Source organism: Schistocerca serialis, chromosome 1 (assembly GCF_023864345.2).
Source record: "Schistocerca serialis cubense isolate TAMUIC-IGC-003099 chromosome 1, iqSchSeri2.2, whole genome shotgun sequence".
NCBI classification, from domain to species: domain Eukaryota; kingdom Metazoa; phylum Arthropoda; class Insecta; order Orthoptera; family Acrididae; genus Schistocerca; species Schistocerca serialis.
Window position 1 is genome coordinate 161,493,510 of NC_064638.1, and position 23,859 is coordinate 161,517,368.

Below are 23,859 nucleotides of genomic sequence, written 5' to 3' on the forward strand. Positions count from 1 at the left end.
CCTGTGCATGTGCATTCAGTGTCTTCTTTGTATTTTAAGAATCGCCAACTGTGTTTTTTTTAACTTTCTGGTGACTTTTTTAATTGTCCCACATGAACGTCTCCATGTCAGTGTATTTTTACCTCCATTTTCTCCCCTTACTCTGTTTTATGTTCCCCTTTTTTATCGCCTTATATATGTAACATTTTATTCTAGTTTTAGTTGTCGTGTCACTCGGCTGGAGGGCGGCGGATTGTGCCGGTGACATCCCTCCCCTGTGACGTGTTTGTTTCCTTGTGACTCCGTTGTTCGATCATGTTGTATTCGTTCCGTCCTTCGTTGGCCGTGTCCGTCCTCTCCCGTCGTGTTGTTGTTCGCGGGTCTCCCCGCGGGTCCCGCCGCGCTTTCCATCATTGTTACCCCGAGACCGTTCCGGTCGCAGTTACAACAAGTTTGCTACGAAATTATCAACACAGAGGGGCCATTTCATGAACAGTACTATTACGTAGGTCATTTACGCACAGGGAGCACTTCGTTTCATTGCCGGCCGCGGTGGCCGTGCGGTTCTAGGCGCTCCAGTCCGGAGCCGCGCTGCTGCTACGGTCGCAGGTTCGAATCCTGTCTCGGGCATGGGTGTGTGTGATGTCCTGAGGCTAGTTAGGTTTAAGTAGTTCTAAGTTCTAGGGGACTAATGACCACAGCAGTTGAGTCCCATAGTGCTCAGAGCCATTTGAACCATTTGAACTTCGTTTAATTAAAAAGATTATTAATAAAATTCGGGATTTAATCTATTTGCACATTTTGTTAGGAAGATTATAAAACAGAGCCAAATCCATGTTGTATTCTTATAGGGAGATACATTTGGTATCTCTTGCTGTTGGAAATGCACAAAATCACCCAAAGCTAAACAAACAACAACAAAGTTACAACCAGCGAACCAAGCCAGTACGAGTTAAAAAACGAAAAGAATGAATAAAGAAAACTTTCAAGCTGTAACTGGCATACCGTGCCTGGACATGCATGATCTATGTCTAATTTATCAGTTACAACAGGTGAAACACGTATGTTCTGTAGCAGTGATGGCGAGCCATGACAATCTCTGACCAGAGAGTAGTAGCGCGTGCGAGTTGATTCAGTTGTGAGCAGCAGTTGGTCGGCAGTAGTAGTCTTGTACAGTTGTGTGAGCAGTCCGCGGGCGTCGACATGGGTCTCTGGTCAAGATGCTGAATGAGGTATATTGTTAAACAAGGTAATGAAGCTGCATTGCGCACATCAGATAATGTAATGTATATTTATTGTAATTAATTTTCAAGAAGTGCCCCAATAACAATTTTGTTTTCAAAGCATTTTTAACAAAAGAGCTATTTAATTGAAAAAATATTTCCCTTGTTTTTCCTTAAACAAAAGTTTCAGTTAAATTCAAAGAATATGTGCGATGCATTTCCTCCAAGCTATGGCGAAAAATAAGAGCAAATGCAGTTTTAGTGAGGTAAGAAATTAACTCTGATTTTTTTGCACAGGGCCTAAGAGCGACATTTCGGTCTATTTGCGTTTTCATTGTCACTGAGATTTCATTATCATTGAATTATCTTTCATTTTGTGGGGAACTGACTTTGCAACATTTTGTATGTCTTTCATTATTTTTGTGGGGAGCTCACATTTGGGTCAGATTGCGATTCTCACATTTAATTGTCATTGTCAGTAGAATTCATTGTGGGGAGGTTACACTTGGCTCCCATTTATTGTTTTTTTATTTAAATATTTCTGTGGGGACGATATTGCTTCGTGGCTCCATTTTTATTTAACTTTGCTATTCATAATTTTCGGTGGGGAGGTTACACAGGATACAGGCACAGAACTTATTTACGAGCAAGATGGAGAATCAACACATTATGATCGTGAAATTTTCGCGTGTCGTCGTACGAATGTGCCGTCTTGAACTGGGCGCCATGGAACAATATCCTTGCCATCATCGTCAGCTCATTTAACCAGTAATGGGCTTCTGTGTATGGGTAGCTTAAGCATATGGCACTGTACATTAAAGATTACTTCGTAGGATCTCCCAGGAAATTGATTATAGATTGAACATTTATCCTGTTACGACAGGTAGCCACACTGAACATTTGTACATAAAACTTGAAGATATACTGCATTCAGCGCTATATGCGACGTTCCTATGAGTTATTTACACTTTCCGCAATTTAAAATTACTATCGTGTAATTTATGAACAGGCTATATTTTCAGCTGTCAGTTCAGTTTATCTACCTTACCCCCTTCTGTCAAGGTGTCGCCGTGTGTTATGTATCCACAACTCCAAACAGTAGCGACTGGCACAACACCAGCGTGAGGCGGATCCGAAGTCTGCAGCAAAGCGGTCTGTTAGTTCCTGATGAAGTAGCGTGACGCTATTTTTCACCCTGCGTTGATTGAGCCGCTGCAGAACCTCAACAAATCCCACATCTATGTGTGTTGTTGCTTCACCTGTCTTCTCCGTGTCGATTGTTAACGTAGTTCCTCTTGCTCTTGGTCAGATTTTTGGCTGAATCCGCAACTATAAATGTCAGGTCCCTAACGAATACTTCCATATCCGCCATTTTCATATCAAGTTTAACACTAGGCTTTAAAGTATTTCACACTTAGCATTCTGGTACTAGATTTTCCAGGAGCTCTCTGGCTACATCTGCTAGCTAGAGACACTGCTAACTAGCGACCAGACCAGTCTGTTTCCATCACTGAACCTTACTTTCTTCTACAGATGAACGGCGCTCCTCCCTTTCAACAGTTGACGAGCTACATCTGTTCTTGATCTCAGCGGCAACAGAAATGTCCGAACCACTGCCTTTTTGCCCTTTTTCTGTTACCTTTACTCTCTTTCTTCACCCTCCTTCCCGACGCCCCATTTCCCCCTCAAAATCTCTAATTTAATTTTCATGGCCACCATCCCTGCTTCCTGTTTTTTGCACACAATCTAAATACCCGTGAGGGAGCCTCACTGTCGATTCCTTCTTCTGTCCCCCCCCCCCCCCCCTGCGATTGCCCCACTAACCCCACAATTTACAATCTCCACACACCTATGGCAAACTATAATATAATCTTACCCGCGATAGTCTTCTATAAAAGGCAATAAATTAAAAACGAGACAGATGGAAGAGAAGCAAGTAAACTCCTTATTATTTCAAAAGCAGTCGCTAAAACTGTTAATACATTTTTCCCGCTGTGAGACAAGATGGTCATTGCCTTCAGGGAGGAATGTTTGAGGTTGTCTACGGAATAACGATTGTACCCAGGCGTTGATCTCTTCGTCAGAAGCAAATAGACCTACACGAACGTCTTTATTCGGGACTCCAAAAATATGGAAATTTTATGGCGAGAGTTCGGGACTTTATGGAGGATGTGTACCAGATGTAGAAGTGTGAAACCGGAATTTCCCTACAGATGGTGCTAGCCGTCAGTGTAGGACCCGTGAGACCGCGTCAGCACACAGTTACCCAAGTTACACACATCGAAATCTGTTTCAAACTAGTAAACATGTCGAGTTTTGCGCCTACGAACTATGATGTGCGGACAGGATTGGTTTTCTGTTATCATTGGAAGAAAACTGCTGCAGAATCGCATCGAATGCTTGTCGAAATTTTTGGCGAACAAGCTCTTGGGAAAACACAGCGTTTCGAGTGGTTCAAAAAATTGAAAAGTGGTGATTTTGACGTAAGAAACGACGAGCGCGGGAAACCACCGAAAACGGTCGAAGACAACATATTGTAAGTCTTACTGGATGATAATGATACTCAAACTCAACAGAAACTCGTGCAACAATTGAATGTGACGCAGAAAGCTATGGGAAAGGTGCAGAAAGTGAGAAAATGGGTTCCGCGTGGAGGAAAGACAGCAAGCAAATCGGACGACCACTTGTGAAATGCTGCTCGCCAGATACAAAAGAAAGTCGTTTCTCCAAGAAAGAGTGATAGGTGATGAAAAATGTATATTTTGAGAATCCTAAGCGTCGTAAATCATGGGTGAATCCAGGCAAACCATCGACATCCATTGCAAGACCAAGATCAGAAGGGTGTCATCCATTATGAGCCCTAATCAACAGCAAATGATGGATTTAAATCGAGCATTACGTGAAAAACGACCGGAATATGGAGAAAAGGCAACACAGAGTTATATTTCTCCCCGATAACGCTGCATCACACACAACAAAACGAGTCAGGGAAACAATCGAGACGTTCACTTGGGAAATACTAAGGCACGCGGCTTATTCTCCAGACTTGGTTCCGTCCAATTATCATTTGTTTGCATCACTGGGACACGCTACCGCTGAACTATACTTCAATTCGTGTGAAAACGTACGAAAATGTCTCGCTGACTGGTTCGCTGAAAAGAAGAACTTCTTTTTTTGCGTGGCATTTATAGTCTGCCAGAGAGATGGGAGAAATGTACAAACAGCAATGGAGACTATTTTGAATAAAATATTGTTTATCAGTTTCAAACAACAGACATTTAATTATTGCAACCAAATTCCGTTTTCATACTTCTACACCTGGTATGTCTCTTCCAGCGAAACTTCTGCACCGTAATCGAAACAATCTTGTCAGCAGCTGGAGGGACGTTATCCTGCAACATAATGATGCCGTCCCTCAACGTGCTGTTGACTGGCTTTCTGGAACACGGCGCCACAATTAATGCACAGCAGTACGCGGACACTTTGCAAAACTTGAAGCGTGCAGTGAAGTCCAAAAGCCCAGCAGTGTTGATGGACGGTGTCATTATGTTGCAGGATAATGCCCGCCCACATTTTGCCAAGGAAATTTGTGGTAAGCTCTTATGGGACCATATTGTTGAGGTCATCGGTCCCTAAGCTTCACACTACTTAATCTAACTTAAACTAACTTACACTAAGGACAACTCACACACCCATGCGCGAGGGAGGACTCGAACGTCCGAAGAGGGGAGCCGCGTGGACTGTGACAAGGGGCCTCAGGCCACTCGGCTACTCAGCGCGGCATCTTGCCAAGGTTGTTTTGACTATGCTGTAGAAGTTTCGCTGGGAGGTCCTCACAAATCCTCCTTACAATCCGGATCCGTCCTCATGCGACTTCCATATTTTTGAAGCCCTGAAGAAAGACGTTGATGGTCATCGATTCACTTCGGATGAAGAGGAGAGCGCCTGGGTACAATCATGGTTCTGTACACAACGGCAATTATTTTTTCATGAAGACATCGACCGTCTTTTCTCGAAGTGAGATGAACGTATTGACAGTTATGGCAATTACGTTTGAAAAAATAAACAGCTTACTTACTTCATTTCTACCTCGTTTTTGTTTGACTGCACCGAATAGTAAGGAAATTAGCGGTGTTTGCATCGTTCTTTTTCTTTCATTTTATTAACTGGGTGAGCTGTGGCCGTTTCTTCTTTGGCATTGTCTCACAATCGAGTGGCGTCTTATTGCTCTCTGAGTTACTACCATAATGAGTTGCTGACTTACTTCCATCAGTGGCAGCAGCAGCGCTTATAGATACTATTTCTGCTGTATCATCTTTGGTGTCACCGCTATATTTCCGTGTAGTGGTGTGTGTGAGGCAGACATTTGGTTGCGACAGAGCAATGAGGAAGCCTCCGCGGCGCGAGGCCAGGCTGGGGCCGCTGGCGGCGCGCACGCGCAGTCGGATTTGTGAGGCACTAGCTTCGTCGCCCACCGACCGTGGATACTGGCGTTGAGCAATCAGTTAACCTTTTATAAAACCTCAACTGCTGTGACATCTCTTCGTTCATTGCCGGTTGTTGCTTCTAGAGCCGTTCCCACAAGCAGCAATGTATGGTGTGCTGCAGCCAGCAAAATTTTACAGCCTTCTTCCTGTATGGTGTTTAACTATTGAATTGATTGTAACTTATTAGTGAAGAGCACCAGGGGTATCTTCTGCTGTGTGGCCATTAACTTTCCAGTTACCTGCCCGGGTCATTAGTGTAGCTTTCTGGCAGTGTGTTTTCCTCTTGTGTTGATGCTGTCTGGCATGGCGTGTAGTTTGACAGCCTTGGTGTTGTTAATATTATTTGTGGTTTTTGTGCCTTGACTGTATTTAGATGCCAACTGTCAAGACGTAGTGCTGCTGGTATCTTCGTCCTCGCTGATATTTTCGGTTGTCGTGCCGTTGGTCAGGTGGAAGAGAATTGGTTAGGTTGGTTGGTTCTTCAGCCATTCCTAGGTCGTGTTGCCATTCAGTATTACCATTGGCTACCTAAATTTATGTTAGAGTTTCCTCCCCAGGCCGGCCCTTGGAACACTTCTGAGCACCACAGTTCTGTTGTTTTGGATTGTGATTCTCTTTTAGTCTCAAGTACTGTGCGAGGCTTTCAGCCATGTATTAATTTAGTTTGTTTTAATGTTCAGTATGTGGCCTTCAGCTGAACTCCTACGTGAAACATTTTAAGATACGGCCTTCAGCTGTCTTAAATTAAAATTTGGAAAATCATCTGAAAAATTTGAGAATTTTCCTTTCTATCTTAATTTAGTTATCCATTCCTTAAACCTTGAGTTGTTCAATCTTCGGTATACGGTCTTCAGCTGAACCTTAGGTGAAATATTTTAGGATAAGGCCTTCAGCCGTCCCAAATTAAAATTTGGAAAATCATTTGAACATTTGCAAAATTTTCCTCTCCATCTTAAATTTGTTATCCAAGCCTTAAGCCTTAAGATGTTCTATGTTCATTATATGGCCTTCAGCCGAACTTTATGTGAAATATTTTAAGATAAGGCCTTCAGCTGTCCTAAATTAAAATTTGAAAGATCATTTGTTTAAAACCTTTTAAAATTTACTAACTGAAATTCTTGTTATCCAGGCCTTAAGCCCTAAGTTCTTCTACTTCGTAACTAAGGCCTTCAGCCTATGTATTCCTTAAGGCAATTTTAATAACTCGTGTTCTGGCCTTCAGCCGTATTGTTTCTGAATTCTTTTAAGGGCATGTGTGATTAAGTGTTTTAGCAAAATAAAGCGTGTGTGTTTGTGCAACTAACAGCAACTGCCTTGGGCCCCTTTCCACAACCTGATCCGCTCTGTCCTGCGAAACCAGAGTTCACTGGGTTTGGAAATTTGGTTTTTTATCCGTCTGAGCAAACCTCTGAATAACACATAAATAACACAGAGGAAGCACGTAGTGTTTTCATTTTGTAATGTGTGTTCTAATTTTCGGCCGCTGGTACAGAAAACCATTCACAGAATAAAACATGGTTAAAGTAAGGCAAAAATCCGATTAAGTATTTACATAGTTCTGACGTTGAAAGGTATGTGTGTAAATTTTCGTAGGAATTTTTTTTGTTTTGGATATCTGGAATCGCGTTCGTAAAGTCTGAATTGCTTACGGTAGTCATGCGCGCGCAGCCTCTACTGAGAAACTATGCTGCACAGAGGTGACCTTTGCACTGCGCACATGCTCTTTAGTTTTGTCTGTTGATCGCGAGGAGAGAAGAGGAGACAGAAGGTTGAGATGCGGTGTTAGATGCAAATTGTTGAGTTTGGATTTAGTAGCAGTAAGCAGCAAACAATGGAGATTTTTGGGAATTATATTACGGATTAATGGAAGATTCATTCTTGCACTGGTACGATTATACTCTTTGTGAAGAGTGGATTACAGCAATGATTAAGTTTGTTTTATTTGCGGCGACGGTTTGATAATGCAGCATTCTTGGTTCATCAGACATCCAGATCAGAAAGTGTTTTGGCTTTTCAGTTGTTTTTTTTTTTTTGTTAGGATTTATCGATTATTGTTAGAGAATTTAAGAATCAGATTTTGGAATTTCATTAATTTTTGTAATTGTTGGATTATAGTTAAGCGATTTTTGGGAAAACTTAACTATTGTTGAAATTTTATTAAATGTTACTAAGTCAAATGACATGAGATTGCTATTGCGTTCGTTTAACCCAGAATCATTGTACACAACCAAAGAGTCGATTAATTTTTAATTATTTAAAATCATTATCTAAAATTATGAACCAAGAATGGTAGTAATGTATTCCAATAACGCATTGCACCTTTGAGTATCTCGATAGATAGATTTTGCACCTCTGTTACAGAGACGCGCTGTAGCTACGTGAGCAGGGTTGCATGGGATTATCCAGTGCGCCTCAGACAAGTGGAGGATATAGAAAAACCTCAAGGAGGGAGCGCTAAAGATATCTTGAGCTATCTTTACTTTTATCGTAATAAAAAATAATCAAGCCACATGAAAAGTTTAAGAAAATTTTATTTAAACTGATTATACACGTATACAAGGCAATGCCATCTTATTATATAAAAAAAGTTACATTGGTGGTTCTCTTCCTTAAATGATGAATTCTGTGCTCCTATTCTTCCCGGGAAATTGGTTAATTACATCGTTAATAGGACAATCAATGTTAGGGTGAGTGTTCAACAGAGCTAAGCCATTAAGTCGATCCTCCTTCATTGCCGACCTCAGCCATGTCTTTGTATCCGCCATTGCCTCAGACAAGCCGAATACTGTAGAAAACTGACTCTATCAGATTTCACAGGGACCAACTTAAGTTTCAAAGTAATCAGTTTTTCATCAACGTTCCTATTCAGATTTTGTGATAGCAGTAAGTTTGAGACAGGGTGTGATTTCCTCAGAATTCTCTCGGTTAGATTTCTCTACGTATTCTCGCAGTTCAATTTCGACAGCAACAGTTATCGCTACGCAAGCTATCAGCTTTAATGTCTGGTGTGTGTACCACTTAAAACAGGCAGCCCAAAGTTTAGTATCTAACAGTCAAATTAACATTAACAACACAATCAACATTACAGACCCTCTTTTACTAAAATAAATCCAAACAGATAAGCCGCGCGAGATTAGCCGAGCGGTCTTAGGCGCTGCGTTCGTGGACTGTGCGGCTGGTCCCAACGGAAGTTCGAGTCCTCCCTCGGGCATGGGTGTGTGTGTTTGTCCTTAGGATAATTTAGGTTAAGTAGTGTGTAAGCTTAGGGAGTGATGACCTTAGCAGTTAAGTTCCATACGATTTCACACACATTTGAACATTTAAACAGATAACTTTCAACATTTCCTATCAGGTGGTGCGAAGCCAAGATTTTCTCTTCCCAGTAGCAACTATCTACGCTCCCATTTCGATTCTGAACATTTCTTTAACAGGAATATGCCTCCTGCTTTACAGAAACAGCAAAGGAGATTCGTCTTATCCTTTTCTTCTCTTTCTCACGCTGTGACGAGATCACCCCGCGTCAACCCGCTGCGGGCTTTCACGGAATCACCGGAAGCGTGAAATAAGATGGCGCGCTCCGAATTGGTATGCCGCCCACCCTGAATCGGGGTGGTGTGGCCCACACAGAGCTGATAATTCCGTCCCTCCCTCCCCCCCCCCCCCACCCCTCACCTGTCTGGATGCCGGGCAGAACCCGTCGCCGCTGAATATTCATGCGCAGCGCGTAATACATAGCGGTCGGCGCCGCTTTGCGCTAACACGGGATTGCAAGCCGCTGGTGCGCCAATCGACAGCTAAGTGGCCCGTCTCTAACCCTCTCTGTGCCACTGATGGCGGCCGACATTTTGCCCTCGTCCCTCCGTAGTTTCTGCACGTTGTTTCAATCTGAACGTCTGGCAGCAGAGTTGCCAGATCCGCTACGAATGTACAGTTTGTCTCCCCGTCAGCAGTGGGTGTTAAAATGAATGAGGGCCGAAAGCACAATGTCGTCGATTTTGAGACTGTAGCATGTATGCATGCTCCTGACATCTGTTGATGTTACGTGAACCAGCTTCATCAGTTTGTGTATAAGCTGCCGGAAAGACAAAAATTGGTACACACTTTTAGAGGATTTAAAGTTCACGCCAGATTTATTGTTGCAACAGTGCATATGGAATACATGAAATGATTACATTTACACATCAATAGCACAAACTGTTCAGAGGTATGAGATATCGTCCCACGCTGAAAGGCCCTTATTAGTATGTGGTGTAGTCTCCACAAGTGGCAATTCAGGTACTGGTATCCAATCGTACAGACGGCAATTATTCTCCTACGATGCTTTATGCCACGCTTGCTCGATCTGTTCACTTAGTACTGTAAGAGCTGTTGGTTGACGAATTGTACTTCTCGTCAGTTGGAGACAAGTCTGGAGATAGTGCTGGCCAGGGAAATTGCTGCACGACTTGCAGAGCACACAGCTTCGCGGGCAGCGTGTGAGCGAGCATTATCCTGTTGGAACAACACAAAAACATTCTGCGCGTACTGAGCGCTGGTTAGCATCCCCTCCAGAGAAACCTAAGATGAACGAGAGTTGTAGCTTACCACGCCCTAGAGCATAAGGCCTGGGGGTGGGACCTCTGTGTCTTGGACGAATGCGGTCTACGAGGCAGTGCTCACCAGGTCTAAGTCGTACGTGCAACCGACCATCATTTGTGTACAGAGTCTACTTTCATAGCTGAAGATCACAGTGCTCCACTCCATCTTCGAAGTGACCCTCTCACAGCACCAGTCGAGCCTTGTTCGTCGATACTGTGGCTTGAAAGGAAGACAGGGTAGAGGTATGCCTGCCTGTAGTCTCAATGCTAAGAAGCGGTTCGCAGCAGTTCCTGTTAACACGTCAGAGCTCGCAAGACCTTTTATCCGTGCTTACAGTATGACGATCCTGGAGTGCGTCCGTGCTGCGTTGACATCCAGAACCTCGTCAATGGGTATGAGAATGTTTACGTGACTACTGATATCAGCATCGTTGCATAACTGTCGCAGCATGTCCAACTTGTACGGTAATTCTCCAAAAGGACCATTCCTCCAGTCAGAAGGCCACAATTTGATTTCAGATTCGCTTAGTTGACATTAGGAAGCACGAGTGCGCCTCCGTGGTATCGTTGGTTGATTGATACACACGTCTGCAGCGCACTGAGCCTCGTGGCTGTCAGGATTCCCTATTCAAGCCATTCCACTACGCTACCTATTAACGGACGACGCTGAAACTGTTATCAGTGCATCTGCTATCTCCTGGGTGGGATATACCATCTTCTGATCAAAGTCGACGTCGTGTTTCCAGGTGTACTAATTTTTTTTCTCTGCAGTCTATGAACATTTGCGTATAGCTGTCTGTCCTATTTCTCTAACATTCACTTCCCTGTGGGCCCAAAGCACAAATTTTCATTGCTGTAGCAATGCCAAGTGGCTACACTGACATCCATTTCTTTATAAAAGCTGGAAGCTCTTGAAGGAATGCCCCACTGTCCTACCGTAACCTCATGTTCCATGCTTTCCGCATTCCAATCTGTAAAATGGACGCCGAGGATTTCAGAGTTCGTAACTATTACCGACCTCACTTTCAACCAAAAGTTGATGTTCATGGTGACAATTTACATTTCAAAATTTTTCCAATGATAAGATTGTCAACAGTTTGCCATGAACTGCTGTTTAAAGTAACTTCTTTTTAATCATCACGAATGCTTAAGTAGTAAGTACACCAGCAAAAAGTGCTCATATCGGAGTGCAAAAACGGCGAATACGCTCCTGCTCAAAAGACTTTGAAAAGTGGGGTACCAGTTGCTTCATTCTGCCTCCTCAACGCCTTAAAAATTTTCCCATATGTTTTAGCATGCAAACATGCAACTCGCCTCTCACCCCACAAGCTCCCCTAACTGTAACTATCCCATACGTTCTAGTCCATCCCTGTAAGTCGCTCATACCTACCCACTCACTTGCCTATTCTCACTCACTCATGCGGCCAAACTCACTGTCATTACCGCTTTGTGTCTCTCTGTCATTCTCTTCTGTCTCACAGCGACTGTCTCTTTCCCCCTGTCTTACTACTACCGTCTCTTTGTCTCCTCTCGCTGTTACCGTCTGGCTCTTGCTCTTTTTACTCGTACTATCTCATTTATCCTTTCCCACTACTGCTGTCTCTTCTCATTGTCACACTCTCTCCTCCTCGCTGTCATTGCCATAGACTCGGTGTCTCATTATCGTAGGCTCTCACACACTTCCACTTTCTCCTCTCTTGATTCCTCTCCCACAAGCACTGTCTCCTTCATCTTCCTCCTAGCACTGTTCTGTCACTGTCAACTATGTTCCACTGCCACTGTATCCTTCTCTCTCGCACACAGTACCATTGTACCACTGCTGCCTCTGGATCATGAGGTCCTGGGTTCGATTGCCGGCCAGGTTGGGGATTTTCTCTTTCTCGGCACTGGGTATTTGTGTTGTCCTCATCATTTCATCATCATCTTCATCATCATCCGTGACAGTAGCTAGATTCGACTGTGTAAAAACTGGACTGTGTAGAAATTGGGACTATTTGGGCGCTGATGGCGAGCGCCTCACAAACCAGACATCGTCATCACACAACCAATGTCTCCTTCGTTCTTTCTACACTTCAGCCACTGTCTACTATCTTCCTGTACTTATTACTTTTCCGTCTCTTAACCATTGCCACTGTCTCCTTCTCTCGCATACCAAAATGGTTCCGAAATTTTTTAGAAATGCTGAAGGAGGTAGAATGAGGCAGCTGGTACCCCTGTTTTCAGCCAGAGTCTTTTAAGCAGGAGAATATTCGCCTTTTTTCTGCTCCGATAGCGGCATTGTTCCGGTGGTTCCTTTCTTTTCCCCGACGTAGCAGGGTATGTCATTCTTATGAGAAGAAACTCAAGACTCAACAAAATTTTGATTGTTGACTTGTGCGAAATTGAAATAACACAAAAAAAAATTTTACACTTCAAACCGGATTTTACGTACACAAAAATTTTGCATGTTCTTCAGTATTACGACATGGGGTCCCCATAACCCTTCTGACGATCATGGAGACACTTTCAAGCACATTTCTCCTCCCTACGTAACTTTATAAATTACATTTTCGCCTCATATCGGATTTTACGTTTACAAGTAGCTTACCTTTGAACGTCTGTCTCTCGGAAACGGGTACAGATACCAAGAAAGTTTTTCAATGTTGTTCGAAATCGGAATCTCAGGAATATATCGTAAAAATTACATCCATTTGCTGTGCATAGCCATCTCAGAGCCCGCGACTCGGTTTTGGCGTCCAAAGATCATGTTTTTACGGTGTTTACAAATAACGGAGGAAGAATTTTCAAAACTAGAAGATGGCACTTCTAGATAAATGGCCAAAGAACATACCGCTAAAATTTGAGCAATTTGTTGTAGTTAGGTACTTAGATATTCGTTGCTGACGGCAAAAAAATTGTGATAGAAAGCTTGTTTCGCATTTTCTTAGGAACTGCCCATGAAGTAAATGGTGACTTCGTAAGCCAATTAAGACGAATCGTATACTACATCTAATGCAAAAAGAACCAACCGATTTGCTCCGTTTGCCTGAACTGGATGTAATATTGAAAAAAATAATTAACTCTGTACTGTAAAAAGCAATCCGTCTTCAGGCCCCGAGTGGCCTACCTGGACCATCCGACCGCCGTGTCATCCTCAGTGGAGGATGCGGATAGGAGGGGCGTGGGGTCAGTACACCGCTCTCACGGTCGTTAAGTTGGTATTCTTGACCGAAGCCGCTACTATTCGGTCGAATAGTCCTCAGATGGCATCACGAGGGTGAGTGCACCCCGAAAAATGACAACAGTGCATGGCGGCCTGGATGGTCACCCATCCAAGTGCCGATCACGCCCGACAGCACTTAACTTCGGTGATCTCACGGGAATCGGTGTAGCCACTGCGGCACGGCCGTTGCCTTAACTCTTTACTGTAGGGTAATTAATGTAAGACGATCTTTCTGTTGTGTATACAAATGGGCCTTAGCCCAAAGGCTATCCCAAACACTTGGTCCTACCTTTCCGTCACCAACGGAACCAAAAGTATGAGCCCGGAAAGACCCCGTTTCTATGCGCGGCTTTTTTGAACATATTAGTAGTGCCTGCTGCCGCATGCGTACCAACGCCGAGAATGAATTTTTTATATGCTGGTACGAAACTTCGTGGCTGATTAAAACCGCATGCCGGACTGGAACTTGAATCGTTGAACCTTTGCCTCTCGCAGGAAGTTGCTGTATCGACTGAGCTACAGTCGGTAGATCAATCGCCCACGAAAGGCAAGAGTTCATGGTTCGAATCCCGGTGCGATCCACAGTTTTGATCTGCCAAGAAATTTCAGTACTACATCGTTGATCACATTAAATTAGTACTTACAGTATATCTTAGCTCATGAATAGATGTTCAGGTTGTAAACTCAGTTCATTATTTTGTAAACCTTGGCATTTTCTGTTGCGAAGATATGCTGATATTACTGGGAAATTGATGTTTCAGTTTTCCAAGTCTCTTTCATGAGGTTACTTACTGGTCGCCGTACCATTCAAACGAATAACTACATGATTTAAATCGGCTTGTGATGTGTTGGAAAAAATGAGCGTATGGTATTGTTGGCCGCGAGGCCCCATCCGGGGAAGTTCGGCCGCCAAGTGCAAGTCTTACTGGAGTCGACGACACACTGGGCGACTTGCGTGCCGGTGATGAGGATGAAATGATGAGGACAACACAACACCCAGTCCACGAGCGGAGAAAGTCTCGAACCCGGCTCTGTTTGCGAGGGAGGCGAACACGTTACCACCCAGCTAAGCAGGCGGACTTTGATGTGTTGAATCGTGCGAACAACTTTCGAAACGCTTTAGGTTTTTCCGATAGAGCTGACTCGATACGTTTCCATGACGGAATTGCTTTCTCTTCACTGACGTTAGATATGTAAACAACGATCTTCTTTGGGGAGCACGTTTCACCTTCTACTACTTGTAGCCTCTCTATCATCATATTCATTCTGACTCTCCTTTCTGTGTGTAATACACCCTCGCTTTACACTGAGCGATATGACACGATGCGATGAAACAGTCGACGAGTCGTTACCTTTTCGAGAAGGTCCATGTAACCGTTTTGTTGAATCTTTCGCTGCAGTGTAATACTGAAGAAGTTTGCGAAGTTTCATACAACCTCAGCTCAGTCACCTTGCACATTATGTTCATAACATGGGGATTTTTCCTGCATACATCCAAGATGTAGAGAGTTGGTAGTACAATTAACAAATGTAGACATCGGCTGTAAGCACGTCGTGAGAAACAGAGTTATTCCACGTAAAGCGTGGTACGTGATGTGCTTCATTCATTTTAGTTGATAGTTCCACGATAAACTGAGAAATGGTACCTCTATCTTCAGATTGTCACCAATGGCAGTGTTGTCAGGATTTGTGCATTTAAACAGTGGCTGGTGCCACGAAACATGGCTTGAAGTCGCGGTATCTTGGACAGTTTTGTGCCAGGAAAATACTTTTCAGTGTCAGTTTACACAAATCAGAAGATGGTGTGGATAACTACGACTCAGATAAAGATCCCTTATATCTTCATGACCAAAAATGCATATAAAAAATAATTGCTAATCATTTCAGCAAATAAATAACGTTAAATTGTGTGTCTTACCATAGTTCATCGTACATGAATTTACGTGTCAGTGTGTTGGAAGAAATGTTAACACTACTGACGTGTTGCGCGAAAGCGACAATAAAAATTAATTTTGTATTGTGGTGAATTACAAAATAATTTTCAAGTTTCTTGTGATTTACCGTTTCAAAAATTGGTAATACAATTCTTAGTATCATAAGCTGAACCAGTTACAACCTTTTAAACTTTAATTTTTGTGAAATTTCACAGTAATGTTTCGTTAAATTGGCCACCAACTAAACCGTGGTAAGTCAATGCCAACCCATGTTAAGTGCACTTGCGAGTGTAAAGTTTCTGCTGCTGTATTTTAAGAATCAAGTTAGGGATAGAACTTACGACTTAAAAAATATATCATGACTTTATAAAACAGTGACTTATCAGAATAAAAAAAATTCATAATAGTTGTAAATGAAGTACCTCTGTGAGACTTTATTCAAAGTTTATTGCGGTAATTTCTCAAAACAACTAACGTGTCCCCAACCAGTCGTAGTCTTCACATTAGACCTGACGCTGTCAGCTGTTTCTTCTCTACCTGTCACTCACATTGCATCCACACTTCCATCCCCGCTCTCTCCGCCTTTCTCTCTCTCTCACTCTCTCTCTCTCTCTCTCTCTCTCTCTCTCTCTCTCTCTTCCTCCCTGTCTCTCTATATCACTCCCCTCCCCTGTTACCCCAAATCACACACATACTGCAAAATGGCCACACGGGGTCGGTGAAACGCTAAACGTACAAACAGACTGCATTTTGACAGGCAACTTAATTAACTAATTAAAATCAATGCCTCATCTAACTAATCATCTACATTGTGCCAACGGCCACAAAGCAACGTACTTCACCGGTCATATTTCATATTTGCTACCGAATTGAGCTGTAAGCTATACTTTGCATGCGTCACCCTCAATATCAGTGGTTCAGGAAATGCCATACAAATAATTTACCTCACGTGTAATACGTATACGTTTACGGAAACATATCTCCCTGAGATTACTGCCCACCGTCCTGAATGCATTTTATATTTTCTTTTCTCTTAGTTCGTATCCATGCTACTGTAAATCAACGACATGAAAACGCCTAAAAATAAATAAGCGGTGCGCGGGGTTTTGCGCAGTGTTCAAGATAGTACTATATATATAGAAACTAAATTTAAATAAATGTGTGAACTCAAAACTGAAGCGGCTGAGGGGAAATAGCAGATTCTTTAGCAAAATCGAGTTTATAACTACCATCGAGCAAGGGCTCAGAGCTAGATGTAGATAGGCAGATACAAAAGTTCAAGTACTTACAGCAGTGGGGAAAAAAAAGCAGCAAGTAGCCTTGAGATCTATAAGAAGTAGTCAAACGAAAACGGAACACCAGCCATAATGCAGAATGGTTCAGTTTAAAAGTAATTACAACGTGAGGTAAGGCATTTATCTCACCGGGAGACAGGGCTATCAATTCCTGTGACAGAACGCCATCGGCCGCTGACGGATCCCCAATTGCACCCACTCCACTCCCTCGTCCGTCTGAAAGCGACGCCCACGCAAGTCTTTCTTCACGTCGCCAAAGATGTGAAAATCACACGATGCAAGATCCGGGCGATACGGAGGATGTTACAGTGTTTCCCCACCCAAATAGCTAAAGCGTAGCTTTCATAAGTAGTAAGTGGGTAGGTTGTGCGCACTCGCAGATAATTTAATGATGTTTTTCATTTTCGTATAAACGGCTAGGCTGAGCACACTACCCACCTACTCATTAACATTTTTTGCAAACGGTTGCAAAGTAACACACCCACAAAAATAAAAATTTTCAACCAAAATTCTATATCATATGTCAAATTCTTTTTACCGTACATTACTACATACATAAGTGTATCTTTCGGAATTTTTTCATTAAAAGTTACAAACAACTTCATTGTTGTTTTCTGAGTAGCTAACACATTCATTCTTGTAGACATATTTATTACATAGATAAGATAATTTTGAAGGAATGGACTCACGTTAACATCACCATTCAATTGTGTAGTTCTCTTAAAATCTAGGAAAGCATTATAAGCTTTTAGATAACTATTTGACGGATCTAGATTCCACATTTCTTGAGGAAAATCTCGTTTCTTCCACTTTTAATATAGATATCCTGTAATTTAACATGATCGAATAAGGAAGAGTCAACTAACTGGTTATTTTTTCCTTTTTGTCTGGAAAACAACGAAGATGAAATAAGGCATATTAAATTCTGCAGAGTTATAGAAATTTGTAATATCTAATTCAAATTTTCTTTTTTCATCCAATCCAGCAATCTCTATAGTTTGTGATTCAAAGAAAGGTATGGGAATTTTTAGATTTTTAAGTCTATTTGTTCTAATTCAAGCGATTATTCTAGTTCAAATTTAACTACAGTAACATGAATTTCCATCGATTCTACAACAACTTTTTCCCTCTTTTGGAAGCGTGGTCACATCTTCAACTCCAGCTTGGTTACGATCGGACCAAAGAAGAATAGAATCTCCAGCACTCGATGACCATGTAAAAATTACTGTTAAATCCCCTTCCCACATTATTTCTTTATAATCATTAAAAAATCCACCGAATAATTCTAATGGATAAAGTACTTCGTTTCTCTTACTTTTTATCTTCCCATTATTAAGAATATGGCCTTCCATGGTTAATTCTTCGGCTGGAGTCGAAGTCAATCGAATAAGAGCCGATGAAGAAATAAATGGAAATTCCATTCTAGACAAAATATTGTTATCTTTCTTTATGTTTTGCTACATAATTATCGATTAATTTTTTATTGGATTTTCCATCATAAGTTGGACAATCTGCATCATCAGTTCCAATAATACGGAAGTTCATGTATAATTGGGAACACAGCTACTGACCTGGCACAAACAGCAGATTCTTCTTACCAGAAGTGTGAGCGATTTCTGTAGCGATTTCACTTGGTGTCTCTTTACGTATCTGCTACCAACTAACGGCTGTTAATTTCTGTTTATGCCTGTGCATGTCTACATGTGTGTTTGTGTGTATGTGTCTGTGAGAGAGTGAGTGAAAGAGAGAGAGAGAGAGAGAGAGAGAGGGGGGGGGGGTAGCTTTGTGTGTACCCATAAAGGTTGTTCTGAAACTGTTCATTCTAATTAATACAGGAGGTAGAGAACATCACAATAAACATATTTTGATCAGGCGCATATGCTCTCTGAAGTAACCTTGGCATGCTAGGGAACTTTTTGTTAGTGATGTTGACGTAAGTTGTTGTGTCGGTGTCTCTGTCAACCTTATTTTTTATGTGTTGTATCCTCTTTCGCCAGCTTCATTTGACGCATATTTATATTTCTCTTCTCGTCAGTTAAATTCGGTATATCCTATTTTATCCAAGGATTTCTGCTAGTTCTTCTCTTTTTATCTATTTGTTCCTCTGCTGCCTTTGCTATTTCGTCTACATCTACATATACATCTACATCTACATGCATACTCTGCAAATCACATTCAAGTGCCTGGCAAAGGATTCATCGAACCACCTTCACAATTCTCTATTATTCCAATCTCGTATAGTGCGCGGAAAGAACGAACATATATGTCTTTCCATTAGAGCTCTGATTTCCCTTATTTTATCGTGGTGATCGTTCCTGCTTATGTAAGTTTTGTCTACAAAATATTTTCGCATTCGAAAGAGAAAGTTGGTGATTGGATTTCGTGAGGAGATTCCGTCACAACGAAAAACGCCTTTCTTTTAATGATTTCCAGCCCAAATCCTGTATCGTTTCTGTGACACTCTCTCCCATATTTCGCGATAATACAAAACGTGCTGCCTTTCTTTGAACTTTTTAGATGTACTCCGTCAGTCCTATCTGGTAAGGAACCGACACCGCGCAGCAGTATTCTAAAAGAGGGGACATGCGTAGTGTAGGCAGTCTCCTTAGTAGGTCTGTTACATTTTCTAAGTGTCCTGCCAATAAAACGCAGTCTTTGGTTAGCCTTCCCCACAACATTTTCTATGTGTTCCTTCCGATTTAAGTTGTTCGTAACTGTAATAACTAGGTATTTAGTTGAATTTACGGCTTTTAGATTAGTCTCATTTATCGTGTAACCGAAGTTTAACGAGTTCCTTTTAGAACTCATGTAGATTACCTCACACTTTTCGTTATTTAGGGTAAACCGCCACTTTTCTCACCATACAGATACTTTTTTTAAATCGTTTTGCAGTTTATTTTGATCTTCTGAAGACTTTATTAGTCGATAAACGACAGCGTCAGTTGCTCAGTTTGTCTCCCAAATCGCTTATATAGATAGGAAACAGCAAAGGTCCCATAACACTATCTTGGGGAACGCCAAAAATCACTTCTGTTTTACTCGATGACTTTCCGTCAGTTACTACGCATTGTGACATCTCTGACAGGAAATCACAAATCCAGTCACATAACTGAGACGATATTCCATAAGCACGCAATTTCACTATGAGCCGTTTGTGTGGCACAGAATAAGGACTCGATCTGAAATCCCTTGTCGTTAGCACTCAACACTTCATGTGAATAATGAGCTAGTTGTGTTTCACAGGAATGATGTTTTCTAAACCCATATTGACTGTGTGTCAATAGACCACTTTCTTCGAGGTAATTCGTAATGTTTGAACACAATATACGTTTTAAATCCTGCTGCATATGGACGTTAACGATATGGACCTGTAATTTAGTGGATTACTCCGACCACCTTTCTTGTATATTGGTGTGACTTGTGCATATTTCCAGTCTTTGGGTACGGATCTTTCGTCTAGCGAACGGCTGTATATGATTCTTAAGTACGGAGTTAATGCATCAACATACTCCGAAAGGACCCTAATTGGTATACCGTCTGGACCAGATGACTTGCTTTTATTAAGTGATTTAAGTTGCTTCACTACTCCGACGATATTTACTTCTGCGTTACTCATGTTGGCAGCTGTTCTCGATTCGAATTCTGGAATATTTACTTCGTCTTCTTTTGTGAAGGCATTTCGGAAGTCTGTGTTAAGTAACTCTGCTTTGGCAGCACTGTCTTCGAAAGTATCTCCATTGCTATCGCGCAGAGACGGCATTAATTGTTTCTTGCCGCTAACATACTTACGACCAGTATCTCTTTGGATTTTCAGCCAGTTTTCGAGACAAAGTTTCTTTGTGGAAACTGTTATAGCCATAGCGCATTGAAGTTCGCGCTAAATTTCGAGCTTCTGTAAAAAATCACCAATCTTGGGGATTTTGCGTCTGTTTAAATTTGGCATGCTTTTTTCGTTGTTTCTGCAACAGTGTTCTAACCCGTTTTGTGTACCAAGGAGGATCAGCTCCGTCGTTTGTTAATTTATTTAGTATAAATCTCTCAATGGCTGTCGATACTATTTCCTTGAATTAAGGCACATCTGGTCTACACTTATACTATTAATTTGGAATGAGTGGAGATTGTCTCTCAGGAAGGCGTAAAGTGAATTTTTTTTCCTTTTTTTTTAATACGTATATTTTTCGTTCATTTTTAGAGTATTTGGGGATTACAATATGCAATCTCGCTATGACAACCCTGTGTTCACTAATCCCTGAGTCGGTTTTAATGCTCGTTATTAACTCAGGATTATTTGTTGCTATTTGTCTCTCAAACCTACCTAGTCATCTTCTACAGTACTCCGTTCTCCAGTTTTTGTTAACCGTTGCCTAATGCTCTCTCTGAAACACTCAACAACCTCTTATTCTTTCAAATTATGCAGCTCCCATCTCTTTAATATCCTACCTTTCTGCAAATTCTTTAGTTCTAATCTACTATTAATAAACAATAAATTGTGGTCAGAGAGCACATCTGCACCTCGAAATGTCTTACAATTTAAAATCTGGTTCCGAAATCTGTCTTATTATTATATAATCAGCCTGAAACCTTCTGGGGTCTCCAGCTGTCTTCCACGTTTACAACCTTCTTTCATGATTCTTAAACCAAATGTTAGTGACAATTACATTATGCTCTGTGCAAAATTCTACCTCTTTCATTCCTATTCCCCAGTGCATATTCAAAAATGGTTCAAATGGCTCTGAGCACTATGGGACTTAACTTCTGAGGTCATCAGTCCCCTAGAACTTAGAACTACTTAAACCGAACTAACCTAAGGACACCACACACATCCTTGCCCGAGGCAGGATTCGAACCAGCGACCGTAGCGGTCGCGCGGTTCCGGACTGTAGCGCCTAGAACCGCTCGGCCCCAGTGGATATTCATCTACTACTTTTCCTTCTCTTCCATTTCCTACTATCGAATTCCAGTCCTTCATCACTATTACGCTTTCCTCTCCCTGAACTATGCAAGTAATTTATTTTACAGCATCATCTTTTTCTTAGATCACTTCATCATGGCATAAAACGTGTGCGTATCTTGGCTTCGGCAGTGAGTTCACTATGTTGTTCAGAGTAGCTTGCACGCATTCCTAATTGCTTATTACAAACATCAAAAAAAGTTTTGCATCACCTCGGTTCCGAGAGTTCCGGAACCCGTACAGAAAATTGGAATAGAGATCAACCTAAACATCATTTCCGCCCATTTCATTGCTCATGAAAACCACAAATTGCATGTTGTACCACGATGCAGCGAGACCTTCAGAGGTGGTGGTCCAGACTGTTGTACACGCCAGTATCTCTAATATCCAGTAGTACGTACTCTTGCATTGATGCATGCCTGCTTTCGTCGTGGCATACTATCCACAAGTTCATCAAGGCACTGTTGTTCCAGATTGTCCCACACCTCATCGCCGATTCGTCATAGATCCCTCAGAGCGGTTGGTGGATCACGTCCTCCATAAACAGCCCTTTTCAATCTATCCGAGGCATGTTCGATAGGGTACATGTTTGGAGAATATGCTGGCCACTCTAGTCTAGCGATGTTGTTATCCTGAAGGAAGTCATACACAAGATGTGCACGATGGGGGCTCGAATTGTCGTCCACGAAGGCAAAAAATGGTTCAAATGGCTCTGAGCACTATGGGACTCAACTGCTGTGGTCATAAGTCCCCTAGAACTTAGAACTACTTAAACCTAACTAACCTAAGGACAGCACACAACACCCAGCCATCACGAGGCAGAGAAAATCCCTGACCCCGCCGGGAATCGAACCCGGGAACCCGGGCGTGGGAAGCGAGAACGCTACCGCACGACCACGAGATGCGGGCTCCACGAAGGCCGATGCATCACCAATATGCTGCTGATATGGTTGCATTATCGGTCGGAGGATGGCATTCACGTTTCGTACAGCCGTTACGGCGCCTTCCATGACCACCAGTCGGACCCACATAGTGCCACCCCAAAACAGCAGAGAAAACCACCTTCCTGCACTCGCTGGACAGCCTGACCGCGTTGCCTCCAAACACTTCTCCGACGATTGTCTGGTTGAAGGCATATGCGACACGACCGGTGAAGAGACCGTGATGCCAATCCTGAGCGGTCCATTCGGCATGTTGCTGGGCCCATCTGTACCGCGCTGCGTGGTGTGGTTGCGAAGATGGACCTCGCCTTGGACGTCGGGAGTGAAGTCGGGAGTGAAGTTGTGCTTTATGCAGCCTATTGCGCACAGTTTGAGTCGTGACACGACGTCCTGTCGCTGCACGAAAAGCATTATTCGACATCGTGGCGTTGCTGTCAGCAGGGCCACCATGTAATCCATAGTTAGCGGTCATCCATTGCAGTAGTAGCCATTAGTTGGCCTGAGCGAGGCGTGTCATCGTCTGTTCCTATCTCTCTATATCTCCTCCATGACCGAACAACATTGCTTCGGTTCAATCCGAGACGCCTGGATACTTCCCCTGTTGAGAGCCCTTCCTGGCACAAAGTAACAATGCGGGCGCGATCGAGCCGCGGTATTGATCGTCTAGATTCAACTACAGACAACACGAGCCGTGTACCTCTTTCCTGGAACTGATCGGCTGTTGGACCCCCTCCGTCTAATAGGCGCTGTTCATGCATGGTTGGTTACATCTTTGGGCGGATTTAGTGACATCTCTGAACGGTCAAACGGACTGTGTCTGTGATACAGTCCGCAGCTCGTGGTCGTGCGGTAGCGTTCTCGCTTCCCACGCCCGGGTTCCCGGGTTCGATTCCCGGCGGTGTCAGGGATTTTCTCTTCCTCGTGATGACTGGGTGTTGTGTGATGTCCTTAGTTTAGTTAGGTTTAAGTAGTTCTAAGTTCTAGGGGACTGATGACCATAGATGTTAAGTCCCATACTGCTCAGAGCCATTTGAACCATCTGTGATATAATATCCACAGTCAACGTCTATCTTCAGGAGTTCTGGGAACCGGGGTGATGCAAAACTTTTCTTGATGTGTGTATTAAACCTACTCCTGAATTACCCTTAGCTGATTTTGTATTTATACCCTTGTATCTTCCTGACCAGAAGTCCTAGTCCACCTGCCAACGAAGTTCACTAATTCACATTGTATCTAACTTTAACTTATCCATTTCCCTTTTTAAATTTTC